Source organism: Sus scrofa, chromosome 2 (assembly GCF_054392235.1).
Source record: "Sus scrofa isolate SSC_HxYL_T2T_F1_AM1 chromosome 2, Sscrofa_HxYL_maternal_Yorkshire_Landrace_v2.0, whole genome shotgun sequence".
NCBI lineage: Eukaryota > Metazoa > Chordata > Mammalia > Artiodactyla > Suidae > Sus > Sus scrofa.
In genome coordinates, this window is record NC_139384.1 from 100,176,851 (window position 1) to 100,200,704 (window position 23,854).

Consider the following 23,854-nt stretch of genomic DNA (forward strand, 5'->3'; position numbering starts at 1 on the left):
GATCCCCAGCTCCCTTTTCTAAGTCCGTGTGTGTCTTGGTGTGGGACTGCCTTTTAAATAAACACCTTCAGGTGAGTCTCACCCAGCTGGCCTGTGGAGAATACTTTTGAGAACTTCTATAGCAGAGAAGGATGTGTTCTCTCTCTTTCAGGTTGTTTTATGGAGTTCTTTAACCTTTTTAGCCAAATTATCGAGAGCATGTGTTTCCCTTTTTAATTGAGTACTGTGCTAAAAACGCATGCAGGGTGGGAGGGGAGGCTTGTGGAGGGGGGTGGGGAGGAAGGTGGGATCTCTTGCTTTAGCTGACTCATAATTCATTTCCAGTAGCTCCATGATGCTTTCTGAGTTGCTGTCAGTTAATTTTCAGGGTAAAGAAGTACTTCAAATAAAAGCATGATATTTTAAATAGATCAAGACTTTTATTCATTATCTCTGTCCTCTTTTCTCATGTGCAAGGAGGATATTATGTTAAAATAAATCTGCATGTGGTTTAGACAGCCTTGTTGCGGGGAGTGTCTTCACCTAAACTTAACTCCCTGGGTTCTGGGAGGGATGGTGTATTTTGCTAATTAGCCGTTGTTCACCTCCCGTAAAGAAGTCCGTTTCCAAAGCCTATGAACCTATATTCAGTGATAGTAACTGGTAGATACTGTCTTTGTGAATTCCTTCTAAACTGAAGTAAGAACAGAGAGGTGTTCTGTAATGAACATGAATTACCATAGTGATTATATATATATATCTCCCATCTGAATCGAAAAATCTTTGCAGATTAACTATATTCCACATCTTCGGTATTTTACCACACACACACCTCATCGGATGTGGTCAGGCAAACTGGGGATGTTCTTTGCCCCCCCCAGTAGTCCCCAGACCTTCCCCCCCAGTTTCCTATCAGTATAACACAATACAGCCAGTCGTGATAATAAGATTGCTGTTTTCTCAATCTAGTTGGCTTCTGTTATTGACTGCATGTTATAATAATGAACATTTCTTGGATGAAATAATGGAGTGTTCCCTACATTTTCAGCCTAGTTGGTTATCACTGTGACCTGCTAAGAACATCTCCTGTCTTTTGTTCTCACAAGCTAGTCTGTCTTTGGAAAAAGTGAAGTACAGAGCTTCCTCACAGGTTTTTTAGCCTGAATATGTTTTCTGAGGGAAAAGAGTCATTGTTACTTCGGGCTGAGCCCATTTCCCCATTTGCTGGAGGCTGGGTTGGGGAAGTTACCTTTTTTCCGTGGAGACGGAAGCAGAGTTTTAATGGACATTGGCTTTCGGACTCTGGCTTGTCCGTGCATAATGGGGCAGAGGATGAAGTAGCCAAAACAGCTGTCTTCTTCACTCTCTGAACAGGCTTTTGCCTCTGCTGCCTGTCTTCCTGCTTCTCCCCTGCATCTGAAATAGTCTTAGGAAGGAAGTTCTCTTCAGTGGGCGGGATGAGGCAGGGCAGACTGCTGACCCGCTGTGGCCGGTGCTGCTCGGTCCAGGGTAGCCTGAGTCTCCTTTTGTTACCCTGCTGCTGATGTCCCCTATAATGTGGTCTGGAGCTGCATGATTCCGTTTTAGACATAAGTGAAATCAAGGATGGATTTCACTGTGCCCTGCTGTCAAGGCAGTGGGGGTCAGTCTCAGTGTCTAACAGTGGTAAGAGAGGGGGTCTGGGAGTTCCCGCTGTGGCACAGTGGGTAAAGAATCCAACGGCAGCAGCCCAGGTTGCTGCAGGGGTGCAGATGTGACAGCTGTGGCTTGGATTCAATCCTTGGCTTGGGAGCTTCCATATGTTGTGGGTGTGGCCATAAAAAAACAAGAGGGGGTCTGTCTGTCTTGGACTGGGGATCAGTACATCCCTGGGCTTAGCTGTTCGTGGAGCTGGCTCCACAGGAGCGTCCACCTGCCTGTGAGAACTTGGCAGAGGGGCTCATGTTCACAGATGACTAAGGAAGGTGGACATGGAGCAGAAAGAGAGGAAGTGCTAAGAAGATGATCTGGACTTCTTGGCTGGTCAGGGAGGTCTGGTGCTGCCCAGAGAAGATCTAGACCCAGACGGACAGGTGTCCGAAGGAAAGGAAGGCTAGGTAATGGTTAAATCCCAGATGGGGCTTTACATACAGTCTTTGAATCAGGAATTGCTGACCTGAATGCACCCTAGAACTTCGAGAGCTGCAAAGGCAAGCAGGAGGGAAGGTTGTGTAGACACATGAACACCTCATACTCATGTCCATCTTTCCAGGCCCCTGTCTCCTCATCTGGCTGAAATGTGGGCCCACCCGGTGGCGCTGCTCTGCTGTGTGTGGCTTAGAGCAAGAAACAAGAGTCTGCCCAATCAAGCCTCACAGTCTGCCGAGCGGGCTTCCATGTTTCAGGCTCCTCTTCAGGTTCCTTCCTGCTTTAAACCTCTCCCACCTCCCTGCCCCCAACCTCTCTCTCCATCAAAATGCACAGGAATCTGGCACCTCTGGGTTAGAACTGTCAATTAATGATCATGCTTTCAACTATTCACTCTAGGCATTCGCATGTAAGCCATTTCTCCTTAATGATTGCCTGGAAGGTATTTTTACTGCATTAAAAGAAATTTAAATTTAGCAAGAGGATGGACAGAAATTTTTCTTTGCATAGAAGCCAAACAAGATGTGTATGCCTGGCCGTGAAGGCAAAGAAAGCGGACTTTTCTGTGGAAGGTGGCCTGGGATCTGCTCAGGATCGCCAGTCCTGTCCCTCAGGTCTGAGCCTGCCTAATTTCCACACATACTGGAAAAGCCTGGGTTTTTTTCCCTTCTGGTTTCTTTTAGGACCTAGAGCCTACCCTTTCCAAAGGAAAATAAGTCTCTCTTCCACATCATGCCCCCTTTCCATATAGACCAACAGTGGTACCTCTGTTTGAGAGGAAGGAGAGCCTGATCTGTGGGCACAATTGTGACACTAATTCTTGTTAACTCACGTTATGAAGATTTCAGTTTATTTAGTTGCTTGCCTTCAGATTGGCCGCTAAGTCACATTAGACCCACTTATGGATGGATCCAGGGTTTGTGGGGTCTAATGCTTACCTAGTTTGCCTCAAGGGAGAAAATACAAAATTACAACCACAAACCTTTAGCGCACCTCCCAGTGCTTTGGAAGAGGGCCACACTCAGTGAGAGGCCCTGCAGCTTAAGCTCTGTTGGCTTCCTGGTAAATCAGCTTATGAGGCCAGTCTTGCTTGTTCTTGGAATCAGAGCAACTATAGGAAATTTTGATCCCTGAGAGATGGATATGGGAGGGGGACCAGTGATCATCAAACAGTCACATAAGGGCTCTTTTCGGTGGTGGAGCTTTAACTCTATGAAAGATTGAGACAGAAAACAATCATGGGGTCTTAGGAGCCACCGCATTGGTTGAACTGTATTTTCAAGCATCTGCTCAAATTTAGGAGCTCTGCATTAAAGTGGAATTAAAATGTGTGCTTTTCGGATGGCTGCTGATACAGGGAATCTGCAGGTGCAGTTTGGATATAGTTAAGATATGAATAGAAATGCAAATCCAATGAATACACATATCAGGGTCTATCGTGGTGCTTACTCTACACCTGAAGCTCTGGGATTAATTATAGATTTTATGAAATGATCTAAAATGAAATATGACAGGATGAGGTGGGTTATTTTTATAAAAGTAGAAATAATGCCAGTGGAGTTACTACAAGCAACTCTTGATTTTCTGTGAGCAGATTATAGGTTTTACCATTCTTTGGGAGTCAAAGTAAATTAACAAAGTAGAGGAATGCTTGAATGCATTTATAGGAAAATTAATGGCACAGTTACAATTGCTTAGAGAAAGAGCGAGTCTTTTATTGGCATGACTTGGTACTTGTAAAATAGATAATTCGTAACCTGTTTTGTCTTCTGTCAAACCACTCATGCTTGTGTAGCCTATAGTAGATCTGAGCTTGGTATAAATTGGGCTTAGACTTGCTTTTCAATATACCAACACTTAGTCCCCCACCCAGAGATTCTGACTTAATTGGTCTGGGTACCTTCAGGGCATCAGGATTTTTAAAGCTCCCCAGGTGATACTTGTGTGGAGTCAAGGTGGGAAACCACCAAACTAGATGGAGACATTGGTTTCTTCTCTGCTTTCAGCATTCCTACTCAAATGTCTGAGTTTGAGACATGTTTTCTTTTGGTTTTGTTTTTTTTTTCAAAATCTATTAAATCCATTTGTCATTACTTTATCAAAGATAGCTAGTTGAAGTTTGAGGGACAGAATGTACCTAATCTGTATTTTTAAGTGAAAACATTGTCACTATTATTAATGAAAATCAAAGGGCTTTGGCAAGCCAAATTTAAATCTACAATGATTCCAAGTCTTATTTTTCATTATTTCTTGATTTTTTTTTTTTTTTTTTTTGGTCTTTTGTAGAGCCATACCCACGGCATATGGAGATTCCCAGGCTAGGGGTCTAATCGGAGTTACAGCTGCCAGCCTACGCCACAGCCACAGCAACACAGAATCTGAGCCACATCTGCAACCTACACCACAGCTCACGGCAATGCCGGATCTTTAACCCACCGAGCAAGACCAGGGATTGAACCCACAACCTCATGGTTCCTAGTCAGATTCGTTAACCACTGAGTCACGACGGGAACTCCCCGATTTTTTAGGTTTCATGTATACAGCATTATATTTCAGTTTCTGTATTCACTGCTCAGAAAGTTTAGTTTCCGGAATTCCCGTTGTGGCTCAGTGGTTAATGTACCCAACTAGTATACATGAGGACTCGGGTTTGATCCCTGGCCTCACACAGTGGGTTAAGGATCCAGTGTTGCTTTGAGCTTTGGTGCAGGTCGCAGACGTGGCTCGGATCCCACATTGCTGTGGCTCTGGCGTAGGCTGGCAGCTACAGCTCCAATTGGACCCCTAGCCTGGGAACCTCTATGTGCCTCAGGTGCAGCCCTAAAAAGACAAAAGAAAGAAAGTTTAGTTTCCATCCATCATTATCCAGTTGACCTCTTTACCGATTTTGCCCTCCCCCATGTCCCTTTCCCCTTGGTAACCATTGCTTTGTTCTCTGTATCCATGTGTTTGTTTTGGTTTGGTTGGTTGCTTACTTATTTCTTTTTATAACTCATATGAGTGAAAACATGATATTTCTCTTTCTCCATCTGAATTATTTCACTTAGCATAACACACTCCAGGTTTATCCATGTTGTTGCAAATGACAAAATTTCATCTTTTGGAGTTCCCGTCGTGGTGCAGTGGTTAACGAATCTGACTAGGAACCATGAGGATTCGGGTTTGATCCCTGGCCTTGCTCAGTGGGTTGGGAATCCGGCGTTGCTGTGAGCTGTGGTGTGGGTTGTAGACGTGGCTCGGATCAGTTCGAATCCCGCGTTGCTGTGGCTCTGGGGTAGGCCGATGGCTACAGCTCGGATTAGAATACTAGCCTGGGAACCTCTATATGCCGCAGAAGCGGCCCCAGAAAAGGAAAAGAGACAAAAAAAAAAAAAAATTCATCTTTTTTTGCGGCCAAGTAGTATTGCATTGTGTATATATATATACTATATCTTTATCCATTCATCTATTAATGGGTACTTAGATTGTTTCTGTATCTTGGCTATTGTAAATAATGCTGCAATGAACATAGGGGTGCGTATGTCTCTTTGAATTAGCGTCTTCATTTTCTTTGGATACATTCTCAGAAGTAGAATAGCTGGGTCATACGGTAATTCCATTCTTAATTTTTTAAGGAATCTTCATACTGTTTTCCATAGTGGCTGTACCAGATTACATTCCCAGCACCAGTTCAAGAGGGTTCACTTCTCTCCTCATCCTCACCAACACTTCTTATTTCCTCTTTTTGATGATAGCTATTCTACCTGGCGTGAAATCATAGGTCATTGTGGTTTTGATTTGTGTTTCCCTGGTAATGAGTGATGGCGAACATCTTTTCATGTGCCTGTTGGCCATCTTTATATCTTTGGCAAAACATCTATTTTTATCTTTGGAAAAATGACCATTTTTTAAATCAGAGTGTTAGTTTTGTTGTTGTGTTGTATGAGTTCTTTATATATTTTGATTATAAACCCTTATTGGATATATGATTTGCAAATATCATCTGCCATTCAGCAGGTTGTCTTTTTGTTTGGCCGATGGTTTCCTTTGCTGTGCAGAAGGCTTTTACTTTGATGTAGTCTCATTTGTTTATTTTTGCCTTTGTTTTTCTTGCCTCAGGAAACATATCAAGGAAGAGATTGCTAAGACCAGTGTGAAAGAATGTATTGCATCTGTTTTTCCTAGGAGTTCTATGATTTTAGGTCTTTCATTGAAGTCTTCAATCCATTTGAAGATTTTTATGTGTGGTATAAAATATGGGTCTAGTTTCATTCCTTGCATGTTGCTGTTCACTTTTCCTAACACCACTTATTGAAGAGACTGTCCTTTCTCCTAGTGCATGTTCTTTGCTCCTTTGTCATAAATTAATTGTCCATATATATGTAGGTTTATTCTGGGCTGTCAATTCTGTCTCATTGTTCTGTGTCTATTTCTGTCAATATCATGCTGTTTTGATTACTGTAGTTTCAGGCATACTTCATTTTATTGCACTTTGCTTTGTGGTGCTTCACAAATACTGTGTTTTTTACAAATTGAAGTTTGTGGCAACCCTGTGTCCAGCAAGTCTATCAGTGACATTTTTCCAACAGCATTTGCTCACTTCATGTCTCTGTGTCCTATTTTGGTAATTCTCACAATATTTCAGACTTTTTTCACTAATATTATATTCATGGTGACCTGTGATCAGGAACCTTTGATGTCACTATTTAACTTAGGGGTGGTCCACAAACTGCACCCATATAAGGATGGCGAACTTACCAATAAATGTGTGTGTATTCTGACTGCTCTGCAGACCTGCTATTCTCCTATCTCTCTCCCTCTGTTCAGGATGCCCTTTTTCCCGAGACACACACTGTAGACATTAGGCCAATTAATTACCCTACAACAGCCTCTAAGTGTTTAAGTGAAAGAGAGAGTTGCACATCTTGCACTTTCAATCAAAAGCTAGAAATGCTTATCCATTAACCCCAAATTCCCAGTCCATCCCACTCCCTCCCCCTTGGCAACCACAAGTCTGTTCTCCATGTCCATGATTTTCTTTTCTGTGGAAAGGTTCATTTGTGGATGAGCAACGAGATCCTGCTGTATAGCACTGGGAACTGTATCTAGTCACTTATGATGGAGCATGTTAATGTGAGAAAAAAGAATGTATATATGTATGTGTGACAGGGTTCACCTTACTGTACAATAGAAAATTGACAGAACACTGTAAACCAGCTATAATGAAAAAAAATTAAAATCATTAAAAAGAAAAAAAGAAAAGCTAGAAATGATAAATCTTAGTGAGGAAGGCACGTCAAAAGCCAAGACAGGCTGAAAGCTAGGCCTCTTGCACCAAACAATTAGCCAAGTTGTAAATGCAAAGGAAAAAGTTCTTGAAGGAAATTAAAAGAGCTCCTTCAGTGAACACAAGAAGCTGTTATGGAGAAAGTTTTCATGGTCTGGACAGAAGCTCAAACCAGCCACAATATTCCCTTAAGCCAAAGCCTAATCCAGAGCAATATACTCTCTTCAATGCTGTGAAGGCTGATCGAGGTGAGGAAGCTGCAGGAAAAAAATCTGAAGCTAGCAGAGGTTGATTCATGAGGTTTAGGGAGAGAAGCCATCTCTATAACATAAAAGTACAAGGTGAAACAGCAAATGCTGATGTAGAAGCTGCAGCAAGTTATCCAGGAGATCTATCTAAGATCATTAAAGAAGGTGGCTACACCAAACAGCAGATTTTCAGTGTAGATGAAAGAGCTTTCTATTAGAAGATGCCTCTAGGACTTTCATAGCTAGAGAGGAGAATTCAACGTGTAGCTTCAAAGCATCAAAGGATAGGCTGACTCTCTTGGTAGGGGCTATTGCACCTAAAATTGAAGCCAGTGTTCATTTACCATTCCAGAACTCCTAGGACACTTAAGAACTAGGCTGACTCCCTTCTGCTTGTGCCCTGCAAATGGGACAAGGCCTGGATGATGACACATTTATTTACAATGTGCTTTACTGAATATTTTAAGTCCACTGTTGAGACCTCTTGCTCAGAAAGAAAAAAAAAAAAAAAGATCCCTTTCAAAACAGTACTGCTTGTTGACAATGTTTTCATGCCTGCTAACACAACATCCATTCTGCAACCCACAGTTCAAGGAATGATTTGGACTTTCAAGTCCTACTATTTAAGAGTTATATTTTGTAAGGCTATATCTGCCATAGATAGTGATTCGTCTAATGGATCAGGGAAGGGTAAAATGAAAAACTTCTGGAAAGGACTTACCATTCTAGATGCCATTAAGAACACTCATGATTCATGGGAAAAATTCAAAATAGCCGCACTAACAAGAGTTTGGAACAAGTTGATTCCATCTGTGATGGATGAGTTTGAGGGGTTCAAGACTTTAGTGGAGGAAGTCACTGCAGATGTGGTGGGAATATCAAAAGAACTAGAAATAGAAATGGAGCTTGAAGATGTGACTGACTGTAATCTCATGATAAAACTTGAATGGATGAGAGTTTTGCTTCCTATGGATGGAGAAAGAAGGTAGTTTCTTGAGATGGAATTTATTCCTGGAAACACGCTGCAAGACTGTTAAAAATGACAAGATTTAGAATTTGACGTAAACTTGGTTGATGAAGCAGCAGCAGAGTTTGAGAGGATTTATTCCAGTTTTGAAAGAAGTTCTGCTGTGGGTAAAATGCTGTCAAACAGCCTTGTGTGCTACAGAGAAATCATTGGTAAAAGGAAGAGTCAATCAATGCAGCCACCTTCATTCGTGTCTTATTTTTAAAAATTGCCACAGCTGTCAACCTGATCAGTCAGCAGCCATCAACATTAAGACAAGACCCTCCACCAGTAAAAAATATTACAATTTGTTGAAGGCTCAGACGTTTAGTATTTCTTTTTAGCAATGAAGTATTTTTAATTAAGGTCTGTACATTACTTTTTTAGATTTAATGCTATTGCACACTTAACAGACTACAACATAATGTAAACATAACTTGCCATGCCTGTGGCATATGGAAGTTCCCGGGCTAAGTGTCAAATCAGAGCTGCAACTACAGGCCTACTCCACAGCCATGGCAACACCAGATCTGAGCTGCATCTGTGAACTACGCTGCAGCTTGTGGCAATGCTGGATCCTTCACCCACTGAGTGAGGCCAGAGATGGAACCTGCATCCTCGCAGACACTATGCCAGGATCTTAACCCACTGAGCCACAACAGGGACTCCTAAACATAACTTTTATATGCACTAGGAAACCAAAAAAAAATTGTGTGACTTTAGTGCAATATCTTCTTTGTTGTGGTGGTCTGGAACCGAACCAGCAGTATCTTTGATGTATTCTTGTAGTATAATTTGAAATCAAAAAGTATGATACTTGCAGATTTTTTTTTTTTCCTTAGAATTGCTTTGGTTGTTTGGGGTCTTTTGTGGTTCTCTATAAATTTTAGAATTTTCCATTTTTGTGGAAAATATCGTTGGGATTTTGATAGGGAATTGGATTGAATCTGTAGACTGGTGTAGGTAATATGGACATTTTAACAATGTTAAGCCATAAGAGAAATGGAAGAAGTCACAAAGAAATGGAAAGATATTCTGTGCTCAGGGATCCCAGTCTTATTTTTAGACACACACACACACACACACACACACACACACACACACGCACACACACACGACTGAAACGAACATTTTGGAACTAACAAGTTACGTCTTCACCAGTCTGAGCCTGCAGAGCAGCTAGGAGTGCTCATGTCAGGGGGTCATTGCATTCTCTTACCGGGAAGATGCCCAACAAGCCAGATCACATGGAGCATCTCCTCTGCTCATCATGTGTTTTTGATGTGCCTTTTTAAGCAGACCCAGATCCTTGTTCCAGCTGGCCTGGGCACCCTCTTCCCTGACCGGGTTGCATTGCCAAGTTCTCCTTCTTTGCACTGCCCGTGCTTGAGTTCCATGCAGACCATCCTCTTCTATTACTCTCTCTTCTCGGCAAAGGTGCAATACGGTTGATTGCACCTTTTCACTTTTTTGATCTGCTCACTTTGCTTAATTGCTACTTGGCTGCAGTACGGGTTCATCCATTTCAGAGCCAGGCAGATAACCGAAAGGGGGACAGGAGAGCTCCCCCTGGTTTTTGCCTTGACAGAATACAGACTAGAGCTGTCAGATCTATTTCTTTCTCTTCTTTTTTTAAAAGAAAACCCTGAGAACTGGATATTTTTGTGAAAACTCCTATTTTTAAATGCTGGGAGTGAATTCATACCCTTTTAGAAAATGCTATCTAGGCCAAGCAAAATACTTGTGTGGACCACATTTGGTGGTGAGCCACCAGTATCTGACCTCAGATTTACTGTAATCACTTATAGCTGGAGTTGTAAGTTGATCCAGGTAAGAGTTCCTGAGACACACATAAGTACTAGCAATGATCTTCCCAGTCCTCCATCCCCTTAACCATTGCCTAGTCCTTTGGCTGGGCTGCTTGGTTTTCTTTTTATTATTTTATGATCTATTTTTTGGAGGGGGAGTGAGTTTTATTTATTTATCTTAGTTGTATTGAAGTATAGTTAATTTACAAGGCCATGATAATTTCTGCTGTACAACAAAGTGAGCCAGTCATACATACACACATATTTCTTCTCTCTCAGATTTTTTTCCCACGTAGATTATCACAGGATACTGGATAGAGTTCTCTGTGCTACACTGCAGGTCCCCGTTGGCCAGTCATTCCATGTACCTCAGTGGGCATATGCCAATCCCAAACCCCTAGTCCATCTCCCCTTACCTGTCTCCTTTGGTAACTATAAGTTTTTCAAAGTCTGAGAATCTGTTTCTATTCTACAAATAAGTTCATTTTTATCTTTTCTTTTTTTAGATTCTCCATATAGGTGATATTGTTATGATGTTTGTCTTTCACTGCTTAACTTGATTTAGTGTAATGGTTTCTAGGTCCATCCATGTTGCTGCAAATGGCATTATATCATTCTTTTTATGGCTGCATAATATTCCATTGTACATGTGTACCACATCTTCTTTATCCACTCCTCTGTTGATGGATATTTAGGTTGCTTCCATGTCTTGGCTATTGTAAATAATGCTGCTATGGACATTGGGGTACATGTATCTTTTTGAGTTATGGTTTTCTCTGAATGCATGCCCTGGAGTGGGATTGCTGGATTGTATGGTAGTTCTATTTTTAGTTTTTTGAGGAACCTCCATACAGTTTTCCGTAGTGATTGCACCAGTGTACATCCACATCAACAGTGTAAGAGGGTTCCCTTTTATCCACACCCTTTCCAGCATTTGTTTTTTGTAGGCTTTTTTTTTTTTTTTTTAGGGCCACACTCACAGCATATGGAGATTCCTAGGCTAGGGGTCAAATCGTAGCTATAGCTGCTGGCCTACACCACATGCACTGCAACGCAGAATCTACAGCTGCACCTACACCACAGCTCATGGCAACACTGGATCCTTAACCCACTGAGCAAGGTCAGGGATCGAACCCACATCCTCATGGTTGCTAGTCGGGTTCGTTAACCACTGAGCCATGCTGGGAACTCCTTAACCCACTGTGTCACAGTGGGAACTCCTTGTTAGTCATTCTTGATCTTGTCTTTGTCTGAGACACACCCATTTCTTTTCCATCTTCTTTCCACCTCTCTGTTCACCTGGCATTCACCTGGCAGAGCAGCATGGTAACTCCAGAGAGATGAGCCTGGGTAGAATTAGTCATCTGCAGGTAGATTCTTACTTGGCTAGCAGCACTGAAGGATCCTGTGATTTCTCCCACAGGATTGTATAAATTAGGGTCTCAGTACAATTTTATAACCCGATCAGAGGAAGCATTTATCTCTAAATTGAGATTTGGATTAATATTGAGTTACGTTAATGTCACATATGTACTCTGCTATCTATTTTTTTTTTTTAGGATTTATGAAAACACTCAGCTCTCTCTATTGATTTTTTTTTTTTTTTTGTGGCCTTTTTAGGGCTGCACCTGTGGCATATGGAGGTTCCCAGGCTAGGGGTCAAATCAGAGCTCTAGCCACTGACCTATGCCACAGCCACAACAAAGCCAGATCTGAGCTGCATCTGTGACTTACACCACAGCTCATGGAAACACCCGATCCCTAACCCACTGAGTGTGGCCAGGGATTGAACCCACATCGTTATGGATACCAGTCAGATTCGTTTGTACTGAGCCACGACTTCTTAGCTCTCTTTAAATAGTTAATCTACTTATAGAGTGAACTTAGAAGGAAGGCACAGAGTATGTTTTTTTCCCAGTGTTGTTTGTCTTACTTGGCTTTGTAGCCTATGGCTTCACAAGTGCTAGAAAGATGTGAAGAGGCAACTTAATAACATGTCATTCACCTGTTTTATCTTGTGAATACATCATACTTATGGGTAGTTTTTGCAGAGGGCCTCTCAGAGTTGTATCCACATATTCTACACTGTCCTGTTGGGCATTTCTGTCTTCAAATTGAGTGATTGCACTTATTATCAACATGGCAATTACAAGAGTAAAGTTACGTAATTCTATAGGGTATATTATACACCAAGTGCCATTCTAAGTTTTACATATGTTAACTGATATGTGAAGTAGTTACAATTATTATGCTCATTTTTTAGTAAGGAAACCAAAATACAGAGAGTTAAGTCACCTAAGATAATGTAGGTGGTAGGTGGTAGATTTGAATCATATCCTCTGTCTGATGAAAAGAGGACCCTGATACAGGTGGTACCATGATTGCCAGTAAGCCTTGGCTAAATTATTCATAATTAAATTGAATTTAGGGGCATATTTTCATCTTGGATCTATAACCAGTTCCAACTGCTGCCTTATATCCATAAAGCAGAGCTGGAATTTCATTCTCTAGGTTTCTATGGTCCCGCCATTGTATTTGGAGAAGGACATGAGTGTTTCTGTGGGCTGTCTGGTGGTTTTAAAAATATGTCCACATATTCTTTCATACTCCATCCATAAACAGGTAAAGCTGAGTTCCTTTTTCTTTTTTGTGTGGGCAGGATTTAGTAGCTTGCTTCTAACAAATAAAATTAAACATAGGTGATCGTGTATCACTTTGGAGGCTAGGTCATCAAAAGGCATAACTGTTCTCTATTCTGGTCAGTCTCTCTCTTGGTTCACTTGTTCGGGAGGAAACAAGCTTCCATGTCATGAGGAGAGGCCCATGAGATGAGCAAGAAACTAGAAAATAAGCCTCCTGCCAATAGCCACATGCATGAGCTTAGAAGTGAACCCTCTGGCCCCAGTTGAGCTTTCAGATGACTGCAGCCCTGGTAGACATCTGGCTTGCAATCTCATGAGACACCTCGGGCCAGAGCCACCCAGCTGAGTCACTTCCAAAATCTTTCCCTAAAGAAACTGTAGGAGTTCCCATCGTGGCTCAGTGGTAATGACCCTGACTTGTATCCATGAGGACATGGGTTCGATCCTTGGCCTTGCTCGGTGGATTAAGGATCCGGCATTGCCATGATCTATGGTGTAGGTTGCAGACACGGCTTGGATCCCAAGTTGCTGTGGCTATGGTGTAGGCCAGCAGCTACAGCTCCAATTCAACCCCTAGCCTGGGATAGGTGCAGCCCTAAAAAGACAAAAGAAAAAGAAAAAAAAAAGAAAAGAAAAGAAACTGTGATAGTAAATATTTGTAATTTTAAGTCTGTAAGTTTTAGGGTAATTTGTTGTGCAGCAATAGGTAGCTACTACAGGCAGTATCATGATTGCCAGTAAACCTTGGCTAAATTATTCATAATTAAATTGAATTTAGGGGCATATTTTCATCTTGGAAAGAGACGCATGCCCGGGCTGTTCCTCTAGTACAGAACACCCTGCCCTTATTCCCTAAGAAATATTTTGAAATGGAGACAATATATCTAAAATTAACATGTAGCTTAAATCTACCTTATATTCCAAGATCTCTAAACAGTCTTTCTCTTCTCCCTTCACCTATGGTGCTGTGAATTGAATAGACTGATTTTTCTGCTGTTTGAGAGCTGAGTGCAGTTTGATTTGAACACAACTGTTGCTTAGCAATAGGAAGCAACTTAATGGCTCTACTCTCTTCTGCAAACTGAGAGGCGCCTCCCTGTGTAGCTATTGTCTGTCTGTAATGCTGAATTTAAAATTGTAATTATCATTTTAAGATGAAACCGAAGCTGGCCTCTGTGACACATTACACTTACCCTAGCATCTAAGATACCCAGGGAGTTAGACTGTCCCAGTTTGAGGCCCCTTTGCAGAAAGGCTGGTCTCCCAGAATTTGGGGGCATTTAGAAATCTCAGACAAAGCTCGAAAAAAGCTGGTGAATTATTCCTCATTGGTAGGTGGTGTGTATTCCCTTAACATTGACTCTGTGATTCGGGAGCTGAAAACTTCATTCTTGAAATGTTGTGACTAGAAAATGGGCCAGTGATATTGGAGGAGAGACCAGTGGTGGGCTGGGGATCCCAAAGAAATTTGGAGGAAGTGGGAAGTCTAGCTGCCACTGACCTTACTACCTAGCTCTGTGGGAAAGAATCCTAGAATTGTCAGCTGCATTGGATTTTTAAACAAAAGGTCTAAATCCAGTTGTTTGACAGAAAGGTTGGTATGGAGATTCAGAAATCGCTACCAAGATTTACAAGCATTGCTCTTTCCCACTCTTTGGATTAAATGATGTACAAGTTTATTTGATTTTGTTTAATCTTCAGTGAGTTATATAGGTCTATCCATCAGGTATTGTAGGAAGCTAACAATGAAATATGAGGCATGGCCTCTACTCTCTAAGGACTGACGATCCTGTTGAGGAGGTGAGACAAACAGGCATGAAGTAAATCTCAAATGATCAAGATCTAAGCTCCAGAATACTGATAACAATCAGTATAATTCTCAGCCATGCTGTTAAATTCTGGACTTGAAGATGAGAGAAAATGTCACATTAGCAAAATAACAAGCCATCAGTGCATGACCCTGCAAGAAAAGGGTAATCTAGTTTCACAGTATTTCATGCAGTCTTCCAATTAGCCAGTTTTCTGAAAATAGGATTTTGGAGCTTTTTTGATTTAGTGGGTTTTTTTTTTTTTTTTTTTGTGGTTTTTTAATTTTGAGGCAGTGTTTTCCTCTGGATCTGCAGGTTATTCTTTATGGGCAGACACTTCTTGTGTGTGTTATAGTCTTAGGGGTTTAGCTGTTACTACATTAAGTGGGGGCAAAGTCTGTCATACTGGACTTTGTTAGTATTGTCATAATTATTAACATACTATTAATAACATAATTATTAACATAATTAACACGTTGGACTAAGTTAATATTGTTAAGATTTCTACATCTGCATTATAATAAGAAGTGATGAAATGGAGTTCCTGTCATGGCTCAGTGGAAACCAATCTGACTGGCATCCATGAGGATGAAGGTTTAATCCCTGGCCTCGCTCAGTATGTTAAGGATCCAGCATTGCCGTGAGCTGTGGTGTAGGTCCCAGATGCAGCCCGGATCTGGCATTGCTGTGGCTGTGCTGTAGGCCAGTAGCTACAGCTCCGATTCAACCCCTAGCCTGGGAACCTCCATATGCTGTAGGTATAGCCCTAAAAAGACCAAAAAAAAAAAAAAAAAAAAAAGTAATGAAAGACTTACACCAAGTATATTTTAGTGGCTTCAGAAACCAGGAGTCATTAGCCTAGAGAAAACAGAAAAGAGATGAGTTTAAATAGAGGAAAATAATAGTATCCTGATATGTTTGTGTGTATGTGTTTCTTTTTAAAATAAATGTAAAAAATAGTCATGGGGAGCCAAACATCTCCTTTTTCAGATATTATTGGATCACCAGCTGTAAAGACTAAGACTCCTGTTTAATCATATGTTGCATTTGAGTAACAGCAGTGCAAATGTCATTGGCTTATAATTCCTCCTCCTCTTTTTTTAAAATTAATTAATTAATTTTTTTGTTTTTTGTCCTTTTAGGGCCACACCAGTGGCATATGGAGGTTCCCAGGCTAGGGGTCTAATTGGAGCTGTTGCTGCTGGCCTACACCACAGCCACAGCCACACCAGATCTGAGCCGAGTCTTCGACCTACACCACAGGTCACAACAACGCCAGATCCTTAACTCACTGAGCGAGGCCAGGGATCGAACCCACAACCTCATGGTTCCTAGTTGGATTCATTAACCACTGCACCACGACGGGAACTCCCCCTCCTCCTCTTTATAGACTTTTCTTTGGGTTGTTTCTAATTTTCAAGATCCTCTTCACAATTCAGAATTCATTCCCAAAACAGTAGAGCATCTCAGTCAGGATACAGCTTTATCTGGCAAATAATGTTATGCTACCACAATCAGTTTTTTTGATTCCTGTGGGTTGTGTGTAAAACAAGCCATGGTCCATTTAGAGGCAGGAACCAGAAAACTGACCATCTTAGTAAGGCTGCAGTTTCCTCCCTCCATCCTGCTTACTTTGCTCACTGTAGTTTGAAAGATTTATCAGTGATGTTCTCATTCCTTTTTTTTTCCCCTATCCTAGCAGTATAGATTTATGAAGCCCTAATCCTGTAATTCATATTGTATACTATCTAATGATTGTAAAATCCTTTTATAAGTAACAGCATGTGTCTGTCACAGCAAGGCTGGAAGTGGAAAGATAGGTTAGATATTATCTTCTTCTTCTAATATATAAAGAAACAGGCTCAGCGAGCTAAAGTGACTTATTCAAGGGAAGTTATAAATTGCAAGAATAGGCCCAGAGTCCAGATCTCTTGACTTCCGATCCAGTGCTCATTCTGCGAAACCAAGTTGCTTTTGTAAAGTGGCATTTCAGAGCCATTCCTCTGAAATGTCAAAGGACAGTTAGCTGGTATCTGATAAACTAGTTGGTTTTTAATGATGCATCTTCAAATATGAATGTCGCTTCCCTCTTCAAGTATAGGTACATAGGTGTTTTGATGGTGTATGATTCCCTTCACACTACAAAGCTATTAGATTCAGAAATAGGATGACTTTATCTACGCCAGAGGAAGAAAGTGAGTTAGCAATTTAAGGTCTTCCTCCAAAGAAAATCCCAGACCTAGATGAGTTCACAGGTGACTTATACCAAACATTTAAAGAATAAGTAGTGTCAAGTCCTCACAAAATCTTCTAGGCAATGGAGGAGGAACTCCTTCCAACTTATTTTATTAGGCCAGTATTACATGACGGCAAAACCAAACAAAAACATAAGAAGAAAACCTAAGGAAATAGCACTCAGTCACTTCCTATATGTAAGGAAGTTTCAAAGATAGACTTTTATTTCTGGTTTGCTTTGTGTGTTTCATAGTTTGTGTCTAATTTCCCAGAAAGGTTCAGGGTCTCCCACCCAAGTATTCCTGAGGAGGTCACTTGGGTAGTGATTGACAGACCGATGGACATTTTAAGGGATTTGAACATATTTCTTTGTTTTCCTACACATTCTTCAGATAAATATCATGGCACGCAGAAGAAAACCCAGAATTCACCAACCAGATTTTACTTATTTACTCTGTCATTTTAAAATCCACTCACCATGCATTTCCTTGGAATACATCTCCTAGCGTTGCTGGTGACTTAGAGATAGAAGCCTTTCATTTTCAAAGGTTGGCTATCTTGCCATTTTCAAATTTTTAGTATATGTACTGCCAAAGAGAACACCATATTCAGTGTTTTTTGGGTTTTGTTTTGTTTTTTACAGCTATACCTGCAGCATATCGAAGTTCCCAGGCTAGGGGTCAAATCAGATCTGCAGCTGAGGGCTACATCACCGCCATGGCAACACCAGATCTGAGCTGCCTCTGTGACCTGTGGCACAGCTTGTGGCAATGCTGGATCCTTAATCCAGTGAGCGAGACCAGGGATCAAACCTGCATCCTCCATTTGAGTAATAAAAAAAAATGGAAAAAAAAAAAAACAAAACCCCCAAAAAACCCTGCATACTCCCAGAGACAATGTCGGGTCCCAACCCACAGAGCCCAATGGGAACTCTTCAAATTTATAAACAGCTTTATTGAGATACGTTTTACTTACCTTATGATTTGCTCATTTAAATTGCCTACAATTCAATGACTTTTAGTTTTGCTCTGACATTTTTAGTGGTCTTCCAGTCTGGGTTTTGAAAACACTCAGGCTGCCTACTATAAAAAACAATTCAATCAGGGTCTGTGACCACCTCAGAGTGTCTGGTTTCACTTGACACTGTGGTGTGGGTGGAGGATACAGTTAAGAATCCCCCTTGCCCTCTTGGGGGGGTTAACACTTGATCCCGAGGATTTGAACTTCTGTTCTTATTATGTCGAGGATGGGAAGAAAGGCTGCCTTGCCTCTTCCCTAGCACAGTGCTAGGGAAAAGCGGCCTCTGATGGCTAATGATCTGGCTGGCAGTCTGGCTGTAGGAAAAGTAGTTATTCAGGGAACGGAGGCCACAAGAGCCTTAGAGAGAATGGGGAATTGGTGAGAGCAGTTTTGAGTAATTCTCCAAGAAGTCAGGATTGAAAATGGTTAAGAGGGTGGATTTTTCTGTCAAGTAAATGTGGGTCTGAGTTCTGCCCTTGTCTCAGCTGTGTGATCGAGGATGGACTCTCATTTTCTCATCTTTGAAAAAAGTGAGAGTAATGATTGGACCTCCCACATAGAGGTGTCACGAGGATTAAAGGAGATGGTCCCTGGGCGGTTCTTAGCATTTGGAACCAGCCAAGCCCTCCATGAGTATTTCCTGCTCTTATTATTGGCTGTTTCCGCCACATGATTTATGAGCTTCTTGAGAACTGAGACTGTTGTGTTTCCTATTAGATCTCTAGCCCCTGTCATCGTAACAAGCCAGAGTTGACTTGAATGCATTCCTCTGGAGCTCATTTATTCCGTCTGTCTTTTCCTGCCTCACTTATGTGCACCCACGTGTGTGCGTGCAAATGTACACATACACACATACGTGCACACCATACCCCCTGCTGACTATTGTTACGTGGGCGAGAATTAGTAAAATAACCGCTGAAGAGTATTAATTGTGTGTCATCCGATAAAAGAAGTGTAGTTTCTGGGCACAATCAAGAGAACTAGAAATAACCTCGTTAAATAAATCTATGCTATCTAATGATATCTGCTACAGCAGACTCTCAAGAATAATGACAAGTAATTGGGGGGAGGAGAGGCAAGCAGCTGGCCAGTATGATTTATAGTAGTAATGATAGGAGATGCTTAGGTACTTGCATGGGATGTTTCCAGACGGGAAAGGAGTCCGAGAAATCAATGAGGCATCGAAGTGCCTGGGGTTTTGAAACAGAGACAACAACAGTCAGCACCTGGCTATTATATTCTATGTCAGCATAGGCGTTTTGGATGGACTATATATAGTACCTGGTGAAAACGAGAGAAGCAAGGAAGATAGTTCTTCAAGTCTTACACCTGAAAAACTAAGCTAATGTAATGATCTCAGTTCACAATTAGCTAAGTGTTAGGTGTCAGCATTAAATCTAAGTGGGGAGAACCAAAGAGGAGGAGCTAGATGCACTTCTAAGATGAGTTTATCCAACCTCTCTCACTCCTGGAAAGGTGTCCTCTGGGCTTGTTTATTTATGTCGTTTTGGAAAGGACTTGAGGCAGATCCCTGGCTGCATTGCAAGTCAGAAGACTGTCTGGGCTCCAATCTGGACAAAGTTCAAAGGAAATTGAGTTTTCTGTCCATAGGGAACTGGTATCTTAATAATAAATATTATGTTTTCAACTTTTATCCTGAAAGTGTCACACATCCCAGAGAATAAATCTTGTGCAAACTGTTGATGTTATCAGAAACAAGGTCATCTCAGGTGGCGTTTGCTGTACTTTTCCATGGCTCAAGGGGCACTAATTACCTGTTGTGTCAGACTCAAGTTCCAGGTTAAGTCACTTATTAGCTTTTTGAGGCATCAGTTTCCTCATCACTAACAAAGGAATAATCATGTCCAATTTACTGGAATTTTGAGAATTAATTTATTTTTTCTAGCACTGAGATAATCAGAATGGAATCATGAAGACAACATTGTGATATGGGTTGAAGGATGGCAACTGAATCAATCCCCATTTCCTGGTGCTTTCTGCTTATTGACACATTCCTACTGCCTAGTTGACCTGTGCCAGAAAGAGATGGTTTTGTCAAATAGAGGGACTCCTGAGGATGAAAAGGCGGGAAGTCAGGGATCAAAGAGAACATCTCCAACATGACTGAATAGCTTTATTTCACCTGCTATGGTTGGTTCTGATATTTTCTTAGGTAAGGTTCCTTAAGACTTCCCCTGACACTGCCCTAGCCATGCTAGTCTTTCGCAGGTCCTGCCTGCTGGATCTGATATTCCAGTGGATAATTTTCACAGGTACTGTCCTGGACCATCCAAGGTTGGACTCAGCCATACTGGTGCTATGATCATGTAAGTGCTCCAGAATAGTTCCCAATGTGGTTCAATTCGGTTTATGATTTTCCCAGTCCTGATTAATTTTTCATGCATAATGATTATAATTATTTACGTTGAAGTATAGGAGACATTAGGTTTTTCCATAGTTAGAAAGATCTTGAGAAGTAATACTATATCAGTGGTACAAAGAAGTATTTTTCTTCAAATTCAAATAAAGGTTATAGGTAGTAAACTCAGCCTTTGGACAATTATTGCTAATAATTGGAAGCTGTCACCAAAACCTCAATACTTTTTTTTGCCACCCTATGAAATGGTTTAATATAGCTATAAAATAGAAATGATATCCAAATTTAGGTTGTCCTTTTTCTCTTCAAGCGTAGGTGAGTAGGTGTTTTGATGGTGTATGACTGCCTTCACATCACAAAGCTATTAGATTCAGAAATAGGATGACTTTATCTATGCCAGATGAAGAAAGTGAGTTAGCAATTTAAAGTCTTCCTTCAAAGAAAATCCCAGACCTAGATGGGTTCACAGGTGACTTATACCAAACATTTAAAGAATAAGTAGTGTCAAGTCCTCACAAAATCTTCTAGGCAATGGAGGAGGAACTCCTTCCAACTTACTTTATTAGGCTAGTATTACCATGATATCAAAACCAAACAAAAACATAAGAAAACCTGAATGTAAAATACAAAAATTCTCAATAAAGTATGAGTAAACCAAATCCAGCAAGTTATGAAAAGTATCAAACACCATGACTAAATATATTTTAACTCAGGGATGCAAAATTGGTTTAACATCAGAAAATTAATTAGTTAATGTAGTATAAGTATATCATATAAATAAAGAATAAAATGATTACCTTAATAGCAACAGATAAAATATTTCGTACAATTCTACCAAGAAAGTAGGAATAGAAGGAGAATTCTTGATTATGATAAGAAGCATCTATGAAAAAGGTAGAACTCACATCATATTTAATGGTGAAAGACCAAATGCTTTCCTCCTAAGGTCAAGCAAAATATTAAGGATATCTTGTCACTTCTATTCCACATTGCACTGGGATATTTTCTGAATGCAATAAGAGAAAAGAAAGGTTATATAAAGGCATCCTGATTGGAAGGAAATAAGAAAGTAAAACTGTCATTACTCACAGATGACATGATCCTATATACAGAAAACCAATATTCTGCTGTATAGCCCAAGGAACTATATCTGATCACTTGTGATGGAATATAATGGAGGATAATGTGAAAAAAAAATGTATATATACACACAGACACATATACACAGAAGAAGTTGATAGAACATTGTAAATCAACTGTAATAAAAAATTTTTTTTAAAAGAAAACCATAAGGAATCCACAACAACAACAACCCTACCAGAACTAATAAATAATTTCAGCAAAGATGTAGAATATAAGATCAATATATAAGTCACTTGTATTTTATATACTAACAATGAACTTAAATGAAATTAAGAAAACAATTCTAGCCACAAAGCATCTAAAGAATTAGATACTTAGGAATAAATGTAACAAAAGTAGTAAAAGGCTTGTACACTATACCGTAGAGAACATTGCCAAGAGAAGTTAATGGAGAGATCTGCCAAGCTCATTGACTGGAAGATTCAGTTTTCCCAAAACTGATCTATAGATTCAACACAATTCCTTTCTAATACCCATAGGCTTATTTCTAGAAATTGACCAGCTGGTTCTAAAAAAAAAAATGCATCACTTTAAATGTATATTTATTTTTGCTTTCATTTTTGTTTTGTTTTATTGAGTGCTAACATTTCTTTGGAAATGCAAAAGACCCAGAATAGCCAAGACAAGTTTGAAAAATAAGAGCTAAGCTGGAGGATTTCTGCTTGCTGATTTAAGACTACAGTTAGCAAGATATTAGCAAGTTAGAATGGTTCTGACATAAGGTTAGTCATACATATCCATGGACTAGGAGTCTAGAAATAAGTCTTTATGGTCCATTGATTTTTTTTTTTTTTTTTTTAATGAAGATACCAAAGCAATTCAGTAGGAGAAAGGGTAATCTTTTTCATCTAATGTTACTGGGGCAATGGCAGGCTATAAGCAAAAAGATTGATTTAATTCTAAACGTTAAGGACTAAAAGTTTGAAGTTCAGTAAGAAACATAGGAGAAAGTCTTAATGCATTGGGTTGGGCAAAGAATTTTTAGATATAACATCAAAATCAAGATCCATAAATGAAAAAAAATTAATCATTGGACTTCATCAAAATTGAAAACTTGTATGCTTTTGAGGACACCATCAAGAAAGCAAAAAAGACAACGCATAGAGAAGTGGGAGGAAATAAAGCAAATCATCTACTTGATAAAGGATTTCCATCCAGAGTATATAAAGAACTCAATAATAAGAAGACAAACTACTGAAATAAAAGTGGGAGTGGAAGATCTGAATAGATATCTCACCAAAGAAGATAAAGAAATGACTAAAAAGCACATGAAAAGATGCTCATTATTCATTAGGGAAAATACAAATTAAAGTCACAATGAGATACTATTTCATAGCTGTTAGAATGACTATAATAAATTTGACAGAAATAATAACAAGTGACAGTGAGAATGTGGAGACACAGGAACCCTTATACTTTGCTGGTGGGCATATAAAATAGTATAGCTACTTTGGAAAACAGTTTATCAGTTTCTTTTTTTCTTTTTAATTTATTTTTAAATTAAAAAAAATACTGGAGTATAGTTGACCCACAATATTGTATTCGTTTCACGTTTACAGCAACGTGAATCAGTTATACATATACACATATCATCTCTTTTTTTTCCACATGTAGGTTATTATAGGACACTGCCAGTTTCCTAAAATGTTTAACATAAGCTTACCGTAGGATCCAGCAAATTCACTTCTGGGATCTAAGCATCTATGCAAAAGAATGAAGCCATATGTTCACACAAAGACTTGTACATGAATGTTTATAGCAGCATTATTCACAATAGCCCCAAATTAGAAACAGACCAAATGTCCATCAACAAATGACTGGGTAAACAAATGCGATATATTTTTGCAACATAATATTATTCCACAAGAAAAAGGAATGAATGACTAATATATGTTACAACATGGATGAACCTCAAAAATATCAAGCAATGTTTTTTTGAAAAGGTCAGATAGTAAATATTTTAGGCTTGTGGACCGTATGGTCTCTATGGCAACTTCCCAGCTCTGCCCTCCTCGCACTAAAGCAGCAACAGACAATATGTAAATGGTTGGGTGTGATTGTGTTCCCATAAAACTTTATTTACAAAAACAGGCAGCAGGTACTTTGCTGACTCCTGTGTTAAGTGAAAGAAACCAGATGCAAAAGACCATACGCAGTATGATTCCATTCCTCTCAATGTTCAGAAAAGTAAATCT

General features: G+C 40.1%; 1 protein-coding gene across 15 annotated transcripts in view; it reads left to right on the forward strand.

Moving 5' to 3' along the window:
- The window catches only part of RASGRF2 (Ras protein specific guanine nucleotide releasing factor 2), a 266,150-nt gene that overhangs the window by 167,774 nt on the left and 74,522 nt on the right, over positions 1–23,854 (forward strand). The gene's annotated exons all lie outside the window — the stretch shown is intronic.